Source organism: Meriones unguiculatus, chromosome 11, assembly GCF_030254825.1.
Source record: "Meriones unguiculatus strain TT.TT164.6M chromosome 11, Bangor_MerUng_6.1, whole genome shotgun sequence".
Lineage (NCBI taxonomy): Eukaryota > Metazoa > Chordata > Mammalia > Rodentia > Muridae > Meriones > Meriones unguiculatus.
Window position 1 is genome coordinate 75532585 of NC_083359.1, and position 12955 is coordinate 75545539.

General features: G+C 46.0%; 1 long non-coding RNA gene across 1 annotated transcript; it reads left to right on the plus strand.

Moving 5' to 3' along the window:
- Nucleotides 1-220: 220 nt before the first annotated feature.
- LOC132646491 (uncharacterized) lies at nt 221-4730 on the plus strand. The gene is made up of 3 exons (XR_009584787.1): nt 221-629; nt 1947-2091; nt 4561-4730. It is a non-coding gene; the product is annotated as an uncharacterized LOC132646491 (long non-coding RNA).
- Nucleotides 4731-12955: the final 8225 nt, after the last annotated feature.

The window sequence follows — 12955 nt, forward strand, 5'->3', positions numbered from 1 at the left end:
TTTTATTTCACGAGAACTCACAGCGGAGTTTGCCTTGACTTTCAGAGGAGACTTTGGATTTGGACTTTTGAACAACGTTGAGACTGTTAAAACTATGGAGGCTCTCAAATGAGTAAGTGGGATAAAAGTTAAACCTCACAGCTCCCTCTGTTTCCTGAACCTGGAGCTCATGCTGTCAGCCACGCCCCCGTGCCTTTCTTCTTTACAACTTCAGGGCCTCCTCCGTCAGCCTCCGCTTGTGGCTTTCCCTGACAGATGTTCAGCATTCCTGGGATCTCTGGCCTCCTGGGATTCCCACTCTATCTTTGGCTTATAAATACACGTGAGCCACTCAGCAGCTGCCTGCTAGGACTGCAGTCCCACCACACAGTGCTTGACTTTCCGGGTCTTCCTTGGACGTCTTGGCGGAAGCCTCCATTGCTCTTTCACTCCTATATTCTGCATGCTCGGGGAACCAGCATCGTGCGATGAGGATTTGCTGCCAGCTTAAGAAGTAGCTGTGCTCCCGCTTCATCCCAGTAGCTGCAGTGACTCCTGGGCTACATGGCCGCCGAATGCAGAAAGCTGCTTCTCTAGTTGGTCCTAAGTGAGGATCCCCGGAGCCGCCTTCTTGAAGCAAAAGATTTCAGGTAAGTTATTTATTTATTCATTTTGGCTTGTGGAGAGACAGGGTTTCTCTATGTAGCCTTGGCTGTTCAGGGACTCATTATGTAGACCAGGCTGGCTACAAATTCACAGAGATTCACTTTCCTCTGCCTCCCGAGTGCTAAAATTAAAGGCCTTAAATAACCTTCTAAGATGTATAGCCTTAACTGGGTGGTGATGGTGTATGCCTTTAATCCCAGCACTGGGGAGGCAGACACAGAGGCAGAGGCGAAGGCAGGTGGATCTCAGTGAGTTGGAGGCCAGCCTGGTCTATAAATTAAGTTCAGGACAGCCACGGATACACAGAGAAACCCTGTCTCTAAGTAAATAAATAAATGAATAAATAAATAAAATGTGTACACTTTGACCCTGTGACAAGTGGGCAGCATTTCTTCAATGAAAGTGTTTGAGTCTTACCCTCCCAAGTTCTATATTATTATTATTTTAATTTTTAATTAACTTTTTGAGATTATATTATAACACTTCCTCTTTCTCTTTCTCCCCCTAAACCCTCCTGTATTCCCTCTTGTGCTCTCTTTCAAATTCATGGCTCATTTTTCTTATTATTTCATACATCTACATTTCTAAGTACTAAGTATGTAAATACAGCCTTCCCAGTCTGTGTAATGTTACTTGTATGTGTCTGTTTTCAAGCTTTTTAAATAACATTAGCCACATTTTCTTTGCCCTTAACCTTATATAAGTAAGTTTTTGTTCTTGGAAAGCTGCAAGCTCTCAAGTGTTTCCACTCTGCTCCTTGCTCAGTTTCCAGTGTAATGCAGGCTAAAGGTGGCCAGCAATGCCAATGCCACCGCTAGATGCTGTGTGTCTTTGAAGTTTCCTTTGCCAGGTTCACTAGCCCATCGTCTTTAAACTCAATACAACTGTATTGAGCAAGGACGGAATATAGATTAAGTTCTCTGTCCCAGTGTAACACAAATGTTCACTTGTCAAATTCCCAGGAGACTCTTCATTCCTATCTGAAATGTCATGAGCAGTCTTCACTGTCCACACTGTTATCTGCATTCTGGTGCTCTGAGTGCCCACCAGAGTCTCCCATTAAGCTTTGCCTAGAGTATCGCAGGGTGCCTCCTGCCTGCACTTAGGAGGCATTCCAAATCCATCTCTCAAATCATTGCCATTGCCAAAGCTTTGGACCACACGGTAAGGTAGTGACAGAAACAACCCCCATTCTCTGGAACCAGCATGTGCCCTGTGCCCGTCTTCTTGCTGTGAGAAAATAGTGAGCACAACTTAAGGGAAAATTTATTTATTTCGGCTCAAATTGTCAATGATTTCAGTTCATCCTGGTGGAGAGAGTATGGCAGAACAGCTCACATGGAAGCCAGGAAGCTGAGAGAGAACACCTGTCCTCGAGGGCTATTTCCTTCCCATCTTCCTCCATCTAAGACCCCAGCATGCTGGACGGTGCTGCCCTGATTCAGGGTAGATCTTCTTTCTTTCTTTAGTCCTCTTTTGAGACCCCCTCGAAGGCATCCTTAATCTTTTCTAATCTCCATCTCCATCCAGTCCAGTTGAGAATCTGGACGAACCATTACATGGGTGACTCAGTAGAGCTGGAGTAAGGACCTTCTGGGTGACTTCGTCATGTGTCAGAGGTTCTTTGAGAACACTTGCTTCAGAGGATCAATAAGACTTTCCAGCGCAGTGTGAGGCTGGGGCTCTTGAGGGTTTGCCCAGGGCTTCTGTGAATTCCTTTCTAAGAACTGAATTAATTCACCTGCCAAAGCGATGTTTTTCATACCACCCTCTGACACTGGACCTTTGGGAGCATCTTCAAAGAGACCTCCTTCTCCCTCCCACCCCAGATGCTCTTAACAAATGCAGCCTCCCTCTTTTCATCACCAGCGTCTCCAAAATCCAGGCCCTCAGAAGCTTTCCTGGTAAGGTTCCCGGAGTCTGCATAGTTGTTTTGAAAAGAGAAAGGCATTTCGAAAGCTGTGAAGACTTAAACAGAATCAGAAAGAACAATAACCATAATTACAATCTTCAACACATTCTCTGGCTTCTGGAGCCCCTCACTGAAGACACAGCCCCATGACATAGACCTCACTGCCCATCTCAGTTGCATCTCTTAATTTTTTTTCTCCACCTGTCTTTTGTCCCGAAGGCTCCCGAAAACCAATTTTACACCTCTAGAACTTTGCCTAGCAACCAGCAAAGGTCTAGAAAGAAGTAGAAATGAAAAGCAAGTGAGATCAAATATAAAGATTTCCCCAGATCTGAGATGTGATAGGTGTTCAGCAAAATATTTTGGGTTTGGTCAAACTTATTTTTAAATGCTTTGGAACACTGTTACTATAAATAATGCCCCACCCACTTGTTAATGTTTCTCCTCATGGTCCTTTGTACTAAACATTTAAGAACTGATTCTTTCAGTGCTAGTGAGAAAAAGGCAAACCAGACAAAATCTTTGCATAAGGAATTCGTAGTCAAAGAAATTTCCAACATGTATTCATGCTTGCTTTAGTGACCTATTATGTGTTAATTCAGCTTTTTTTTTTTAATGTAGTGTATAGGCTTAGTAGTAGATGCAAGTGTTGGTATGTGAAAGGAGGAAGGAAAGACCATGCTTGCCTTTGAGGGGCAATACAGGAGGGGACCGAGGGAAGGAAGGAAGGGAGTGGGGCAGGGAGGTGTTCCAGGCCCAAGCGTTGGAGGCCAGGGGAGAGTGTGCGTGGCTTCTTTCCTGGTGCTGGACCATCGGCTACTCCTCCTCCCACATACTGTTACACACACCCATGTCCAAAGCCCCTGTGCCTAGCTTCTGAGTTTCCAGTTAGAGCTGAGCCAATAGAAATCTCAAAGGGCAAAACATTCTACCCCGAACCCACAGGTCTTGACAAGGGTTAAGGCAGGGTCTTGCTAACTCCCACAGATGCAGAGAAGCTTGGGAAGCAGGGTCCAGGCATTGTTGAGCATATCTGAACCTCAATCTCCAACCTATAATTAGTAGTATAATCTCAAGCCACATGACCCTGGAGTCTCAGTTGTTCTCAGCATGATGAAGACAGAGTGCCTAGGTTACTGCTATTAGCAACATTGGATAAGTTGATGGCGGGTAGCAAATAGTTCATGCTGAGAAAGGAGTAGCTGGCATCTACCCCACGGACCCAGATAAGGGGCCCTCTAAGTACTCAAGCCCTTAGCCAAACCCAAATACAAAAACGTGCTCATTACCACTAGTACATTGCTTCAAACTCATCAGAATAACCAGCTCCAGATCACCTTGAACATATAGGTCCTTATCTCGCAGATGCAACTGCGAGAGGATGAATCCGCGTTTCTTTGCTTCGTAGACATCAGCAAGTTTCTCATCACATTCCGGCACTGGGTTCTGGAGATACCGTATTAAAATGGGAGTCTGCTAGCAAGAGCCACTTCCATCATTTGGATTAGGAGTTACGTTCTAGTAACCAACATACTGCACGGGAGAAACAGGCTTTTGTTTCGTTTTGTTTTGTTTTATCTTTCTGACTATACTGTAATGAATAGAATTTTTAAACCCACAAGTGCCCTTAATTCTAATGCCCTGACTGCTAATTACTATCCTAGCAAGTCAAGTACTCAGAGAGCCAAGTGCCAGGCACTGACCTAAGTGTTCCCATTTGACTCATTTGGCCATCAGAAACAATTCTGAGTGTGGTGCTGTGCCTAGCCGTATTTCACAAACAAGGAACCAGGGCACGTGCATGCTGAGAAACCAGCCGATGGCCAAACAGCTACGAAGGGAAGAGCTGGCTCCCAGATAGAGGCATTGGCTCCTGTGGACAACTGCCCTTGTTAGACACTGCTCTCGTATTCACTTGAACTGAGAACACAGAGTCAGATTTTCCTGTCTTCATGGAAAGATTATGAAGTTTCCTTTTGTCTCATTAAACAACTTATTTTCAGGGACCAGATGGCTTGGTGGTTAAGAACACTGGTTGTTCCTCCAGAGGACCCTGGTTCGTTTTCCAGCGCTCACATGGTAACTCACATGTCTGTGACTCAAGTCCTATGGGATCCAACACCCTCTTCTGGCCTGACATAGTTGTGGTACACAGATATACATGCAGGCAAATACCCATACATATTATAAATAAATAAATAAAAATAAGGAATGCCTTGTCATAGTTTTATTATGTTCATTTTATATGCAAAATCTTACAGTTAACTCTCATGGTTTCTTACTTTCATTTTGGTATCTCTGTGACTGCTGTCTGTTTGTAACAGTACTATTGATGGCAATCTTCTAATGAGACTATAATCCTATGACCTTTATTTCTTCTTCTTCTTTTTTTTTTTTCTACTTTTTATTTAGTTGCAATTCTGAAGACTGAATTCACAGACTCGGGGATGCTGAGCAAGCACTTCACCATCATACTTCTTTCCAGCCCTTAAAAGTTAACTTCTGAAACACGTTAATGTGTGTGTGAGTATGTGCATGAGTGTGTGTGTGTGTGTGTGTGTGTGTGTGTGTGTGTGTGTAAGGAAAGCACTGAAGTTATGATCAAACAAGTCAGAGGTCTATGACTGAAGTACCACAGGGCTGAAACAACTGCACTCTGATTAGTGAGCTTGGCTTTTCCTGGAAAAGTTAAGTAGAAGGCAATGCCAAGGCCAATGGTCAAACTGGCAGAAAATCTAAGTGTCAGGAAAATGGACAACTGGGGGCCCAGCAGAAGGGCAGTCAGAGAGTAGGGATGTATGAAAGAGAGACATTTGGGGATGCCTCAGCATCCCAGGAGCTTCTGGATGCTCACAATTCCTCTGCACACTGCCATCATATTAGCCCCATGCCCTCTGGAAAGACCACCAGTGTTTCGGTTAGCCCCAGACTCACGTTTGACTTGTAGAAAGCTCGCCTGGCCCCTGATGTGTGCGTGTTTCATGCAGGAGTGTGTCTTCTCCAGTTCCCTGCAGACCTGTCATCATATCTGCAGCCCTGTAGCCCAGTGGCTTCTTAGAATCTAGAAAGCACAGCTTCAGAAGAAGAGTGGGGGCACTAGAACCAATGGTTTTGAGTGTGGCGCTTAATATTCACATATAAATCTCTGGCTGAATATTGTCTTAACATTCTGACTGCAGGGGAAAAATGAGCTCTCATCTTCAACCTTGACATTGGTCAGCAACAATAAAAGTTAGAGGAGACACAGACCCAACGCTTAGGCTCCCAAGTTCAGAATCTTCCTTGAACTCTGTATTTTCTCCAGATTTACCTCAAAGGATTACAAAGACTATGCCAATGCTTGCCCTGGGATGTCTGAACAAGGTAGGCTAATTTCAAAGCGCTCCCATGCATGTCCAACCTATGGCCTTTGGGCTGCATGTGTCACAATATAACTGTGACTGTGGCATATCACATTCATAGACTACAGTGCCAAGTCACACTAATAAAAGGTTGCTTAGTTCAAACACAAAATAAGTGTTAGAATCCAGGCAGCTATTACACCGCAGATGCTTTTGTCTGTTGCTCAGCCAGTGGACTTCCATGGGGTAGCCCCTGTCCCCCTGAGTCATTGATGGTTTGGCAGAAGAGCCAGCACAGAAGTCTAAGCATTTCTTCCATTTTTCCTTCTGTCTCTCACTCCTGGGTTCTCATGATGGGCCTCACAGCTCCCTCCCAGTGAGCTCTATTCAGGTGCAGATACTGGCTAGAGTTCTATCACAAGATCCAGACCCTGACAGAGAAGGAGGATTCTCTTCCCGGACCGAAAAGAACTGTCCTTTCTCACCCAGCTCTGCTCTGCCACAGAACCTCGGGTGACACATTAGCTAGCTCGTGGCCTCATCCACCAAACATGGCTGCTGATAGGTCTCATTTCAAAGTCCCCTTAGGATTACAATCACAGCTTCTTTTGTTCCTTTGTTAACACAGGATATGAGCTATGGGTCTCAGTCCCTTTCTTGACAGGAAGTTTTAATGCTGGGGAGGATGGAAGGGATGCTGATCCAGGATAAGGGAGCACTGTCATCATCAAAAGGTACAAGAGAGATGATCTGGATGAATGCAAGAGGCAAGCGCACCCCGACTGCCCTCCCAATCCTTTACAGGCCAGTCTCATACTCTATACTCGTAAGTCACCTCACATCAATTCTTCTGGAACATTTGCTGTAGACAAAGTGACTCCGTCTCCCTCTAGGGGTAAACATACCCATGGCTTTAATTATTAACATTTCAATGTTGTTATTGAAAACGTTTATTTTAATACTAATGTAATAGGATGGAAAATTTTCATGGACTGCCCTGTAGCCAGTTTCTTATCTTCTGCTGCCAATAAAAAGAACGGGAAGAACAAAGCTGAAGAAGGCTCGGGTGATGAAGACAGTGGATAGAAACTAGTTTGGCAGCTTGGGGCAGGGACCCCAAGAGCAGCAGTTTCCAGAATACGGTTGCTGTAGGCCAAGAATGCTAGGAGAGAATTCTGGTTCCCAGTTCCATGTCTTCTCCTAAATGAGAACTTCTCAGAAACCATAAGTAAGGGTAGGCCTGAAACCCCAGTCCATAAACAGGTGAACAGCTTTAGAAACAGATCTGGGTTTTCATGGTGGAAATGGGGAATGTCTACACCTTAATTTTAGCTCATCTCCTAAGGTCCCCAACCCCTGAAGAGAAATGTTTCAGTGTTTCAATAACCTTTAAGGCCACTAAAACTTTAGATTCTGCTTTCTGTTTCCCTGGTAGGCATCAGCTTTTTCCACTCCTTAAGGTTGCTTCAAAAGAATAGAATACCTCTGGCCCTGGGTGGACATGGTCACGTTCTGATGTGCTCCAAAGATTAGAGCGTTTCATACTATCATTTCCTTCCTTCAGAGTTAATCCAGTTGGGCCTGTCAGTCATCTGGCCAGAAGGACCATACTTCAGAAAGACCAGCTATGAAGATGGGAGGAATAGGTATTGCTTAGTGAGATAATGTACTTTTCTCTCCCTAAATCATGGCCCCATTGTGGTGGCCACTCCAGGAGCTGCATCCATGTAGTTCTGCTGAGTCGACCAGTTTTTCCATGTCTTAACCCAGAAAGGTATAGAGGAATAACTTTGGCTTTTCCTTCTTTCCCATCTTTCCCCCAAAGCTTGTTTTCTCTGATGCTTTGGCTCTCCTGAAGCTATTCCTTTTGACCATCGCTCTTGCTGCCTTGCAGTTACTTGCACACTTCTGTTGCTTAATAAGCCAACCTAGTTCAAAAACTGTCTTCCTATCTTCTACATCCTTCCTCCACAGCTGCCAGGATTTACTGTTTGCCTGCTTTGTTGCTATCTCTCCAACTCTCTTAAAATGGTCTTCAAGCTTCTTACTGAGTCCACTTTAAGTTCTCATCGATGAGACTAAAAACGAAAAGAAAGAACCCTAATTTCCCCAATAACATCAAGAAGCTCAATAAGCACTATTTAAAATGTTCTTTTGCATACACGACCCGTCTTTATCATTGCTATTCCTTCTTTCTACTTTAAAATTCTCTATTCGGTGTATTTAATTTATTCTACGTGTCTGAGCGTTTTTGCCTGCATGTATGTATACGTGCTATGTCCATGCTGGTGTTCACTGAAGTCAGAACAAAGAGAGCATCGGATCCCCTAAAACTGGAGTTTCAGGGATGCCTGTGAGGTTACGAGGAGTTAGACAGAGTCCCTGGTAGGCAGACAGATAGGGAGAGCAGCCATGACGAGGTAATAAAAATGGTGAACTTCTGAGATGGCCAGCCTCCTCCTCACCCTCTTGACCTGAGACAAAAGCCTGCAAGCTTAAAACGAAGGCTTTATGGGACTTTTCTCCTGCTAGTAGGCCCTCTGCTGACAGAGTTCAAGGCTAGCACTCTAGAAGAGACCAGATTTTCAGGTTCCTGAAAGGTCTTCTCCGCACGACTGCTTACACCGTCCATGCATGCCTTTCTTCCGGCTGCTGATTCTCTGCTGTGTTTGAGATTTCTCTGTTGCTACCTGCCCAGCTGGAGCTTCTGTTCCTGCCTTTTAGTTCTTTAAGGAGCAGAGAAAACGAACGCCATCGAGGCCCTTGGCGATAACACTTGTCTCAATGTGGCCTCTGGGGACGGGGCCTGGGGCTTTGGTCCTCTGCTAGAGCAACACGGGCTCTTAACCCTGGGGCTTCCCTCCAGACCTAGCTTTCCAATTTTTCATACTGCAGTTTGAAAGAAAAGGAGGAAGAGGAGCCAGAGTGCAGATTGAAAGCCTCAGTGTTTACTGCTTGGAGGAACCAGAAGTTCAAGGCAGCCTGGATGGACTGAGAAAAACCTGCTCTGTTTAGGGAAAAACCCAGAGGCACTACACCTCCGGTGGTCTGTACCACCCCCATCCGGCCTTCCACAGTGGCAACACGGAGAAGCAGCACCCCGTCTCCCCGCAGCGATTCTCTTGAAGCACCAGCAGAGCCGGCTCTGCGCACTCTTTTGGCATCAGCAGAAGTTAGCCCACGTGCAAGAGAGGGAGGGAAGGAGGGCAAGAGTAAGACAGCTCCGCTGGCTGGCCTTGGCCCTGAAGAAAACAAGTCCTGGCAGGGGAGAAACATACTGTTCCCTACGATCTGATCAACTGTGCAAACCTCTGGCTTGCATACCCGGGACGCCGAGGCCCAGAGGCGAAGCCGATTAGACCAGGCAGGAAAGAGGAAATGGGGACTGTCCCTGGGCAGATGAGAAACACATTTTGAGGAAGGGGGTGCCGTGTGTGTGTGTGTGTGTGTGTGTGTGTGTGTGTGTGTGTGTGTGTGCTTAGTTGGAGGCCGGTGTGGGGGTAGGGCACACGTATAATACTCTGTTTGTGTGCCAAGATCCCAGCTCCTGGGGTGGCCTCTGGCAACTGCTGAGGCCTCACAGTGAGAAATCTAGAACAACAAAGGCTGAAGGACAAAAAGGTCTCTGGCCAGAGGGGCTGCTGTCTTTACAGGGCCAAGGACAACTGAGGAGTAGACTGGGGGGAAGGGGGAGGAGGAGCTGCGAGGTGAGCAGAGTGAAGGAAGGAAGCTAAGGGAGGCTGGGGAGGTGTGTGCGTGCAAGGCGCAGCTTGAGGCTTTTGTACATGGGGGTCACAGTACGGAATTTTCACTCAATCAGAAAATGGGAAGCAAAGAGCCCCTTTCCTGCCCCCCCAGGTCAGTGGCACCTGGAGTTGCCGAATACCACAGCAGAACCATTCATTTAAAAAGTTAAGCAGAATGCAAGCTGGGGAACTTAGTCGCCAGTAGAACACGCACTTCAGCTTACAACCCAGAGAATGGTGTTCGAGGACGCGAAGACTAAAGTACTCAAGCCTTTGCCCCTCTCTCTTTCCGGTGGGCGCCTGTCACACCTGCAGTCACCATTTCCCGGGGCCTCTACTCTAGCGCCACCTGCTGGTTCTGACGGCTGATCCGCTTGGCCGGGCTGGGCTGGTAACTCCTCTTAGCAACACAAACGGGCCTGCTCTCCACCCAGCTTTGCCAGTGGGCCTGTGGTGCGGATTTTTACACCACTCCCTTTTCCACGTTTCTTCAGTTTTGTTTTGTTTTTAAGTCAAGACTTAAAAGCTAAATATTTCTACATTTGTAATATATCTCCCATTTGAGAGGACACACTTGGCGCAATTGTCCCAACCCATTATTTGAAATACACAGAAACACTAAATTAAAAAGAAAAACAAGTCTAAAAATGACTATTAAATAACGAGAAAAGATTTAAATTAAGTCAATATTATTAAACATGTTTATAGAGAAGAATCCGTTTTATATGTAGATAATCATCTAGGAAGACCGCATTTTCATGGAGGATTTTTAAAATTCATTTTACTTTACTGAGGCAGGGTCTCACAGCTTATCCCTGGATGGCCTGGAATTGTTTTTGAAATCTTCAGCATGTCAGGCTGTGTCACGTCACCAAGGCATCCCCAAGCATTTTTCAGACAGATCTGGCTCCCTGTGTCTTGTACAGCCTCTTCTCAGCTGAACCTTTCCCCCACGAGTTTCCTTTATACATTATGAAATTCTGTTGACCTTTGTTGTGGCTTTCTGAGATTTTTTTGGCTTACTTATTTATCTGCGTGCGCGTGCACATGCCATAGTGTGTGTGGAGGTAAAAGGGTAACTTTCAGGAGTTGGCTTTCTCCTGTCACCTTGTGGGGTCCCAGGGTTGAGCTCTGTCATCGGACCTGCTTGCAGGGCCTTTACCTGCTGAGCCATCTCGAGAGTCCCCTTTTCCACTGCTCTAGAGGGTCTTTCTGCCCTTCGTCCTCCACATACTTACGGCATGTTCCAGGGAGCTTGGTTTGGTCCTTTGTGAGAAGACAATGGGGGCTACTCAATCTGTGCTTTCCACAGACACCCACTCAGTGGGACTGGGTGTGGGTACACCCGGTGCGGGCCAGTCGTCCCTCAAGGTCCTTGCTTGCCTTCCTTGAGAATGCTACGTGAGCCTCCATACTCTGGCTCCCAGTCCACTTCCCATCCATGGAAGCTGATAAATCGGGGAAAGCCAGCCTCAGGGCCAGTGCGCTTGAATAAGAAGAGTTTTTTCAAAGTGGCCAGGGTAAGTGTTCATGGCAAGACAGGAGAGCTATCCAGACGAGAAAACCAGAGAGGAAGGGGCAGGCCAAGTCGGTAGAGAGGCTGGAGAGAGGAAAGGGATAAGGAGCAGAGACAGACGCTACAGCTCATGACTGAAAGGTTTTCAGTCCCTTTCTGCTCTTCCACGGTAGAATTCCTTACAGTTCCCACGTGGAATGTCCCCCATTGGTTTGACATAGTGCCCTGTTGGTGGAACCATTTAGGGCATTTGTAGAACCTTTCAAGACACGTGGCCTAGCTGGAAGATAGAGGGCCCCAAAGGCAGAGCTTATCTGGTCCCAGTCTGTTTCCTGTTTCACTGAGATGTTATAATTTGAGCCACTGGTTCCTAAGGCCAAAGAACCATTCACTGCTATACCTTCCTGACCAGGGTAGACCGTGTCCCTCAAGCCACAAGCCAAAAGAAATCCTTACTCTTCTCTTTCTGTCAGGTATTCTGTCATAGCAATCAGGAAAGAAACTAACAGAGTTGATTTCAGAACCCGGATTTAGGAAGTAAACAAATGGAGGCAGACTCAACAAAAGTCAGTCACCGTTACGGTTCTAGGCACTGATACGCACCTGGGTCAGAGATCAGAGAAGATATTCATTGGCGTGAAGGTGGCTCTGAGCTCAGTGTACTCATGGATCTTCTCCTGTCTGGGATAATGTAATAAAGTGTCAATTTGGATGAGAAAAACACCAGGCCAGTGCTGGTATAAGCGCTGGAGAATCATCGATAGGGCCAGGTTAGTTTTCAGATGTACATTCTGACAGTTTAACTCAAAACATGGCTAGGAATGAAAAGCCACTGAACCATGGAGGAAGGAAATTGTCAAGTTAGCCACAGAAGTACTTAAATTTTGGCCTTGTGGAAGAACATTTCTTATCCAAGCAGCCCAGGTACAGAGACTTCCTTGACCAGCTCCTACCTACTGGCAAAAGACCAATTCTCATGATGACACACACACACACACACACACACACACACACACACAATGGTGTCTGACTTTAAGACTTCAGCTTAGTATAGAATCTATACTGATCTATATTATAGATAGAAGTGACCTTGGTAAGTGTCATAGCAATTCTGCAAATCAACTGTACTAGGCAGCATGGACCAGGAGATGAGGCAGCAAACAAGCTTACAGGCCTGGGAGCTGAGATTGTCCCAGAAGACATGAGATACACATGAGAGAAAATGGCCACATTCAGTGGGAGCCAGTCCTGGGAGGGAGATCAGCTATGGATGCTGAGCACCCACAGTTTTCCAGTGTTTGTTCCATTATCAGCTCTTTTGAGGAGCTAGAGTTGCAGGATGTGGGTGTCTCCATTTTTTTTTTTTTTTTTTTTTTTTTTTTTTTTTTTTTTTTGCTTCTCTGTAGTTCCAATACATGTTGTCTAGGTCTCTGTATCGGGGCTTTTCACAGGAGCTAACTATGCTATACAGGGAGACCTATTTTCTTTCCCTTTTTTAACAGAGTCTCATATGCAGCTCAGGCTGGACTTGAACTTACGATCTTCCTTGCCTCAGCCTTCTAAGTGCTAGGATTATAGGTAAACCACCATGTCTGGCTTTAGATATATCTTGGCTTCCTCCTTCCTTGGCACCAGTTTCTGGCCCTCCCATCCTGGAGTTGTACTTCTAGCCCATGCTGACACACCTTCCATAATTTGTGCTTCCCAAACTTCCCAGGTTTGGGACTTTGCCTTTTCTCTCTACCTGCTCACAGCTCCGGTGCCGAGACAGAGAATCACACTGCCCTCACCTCTG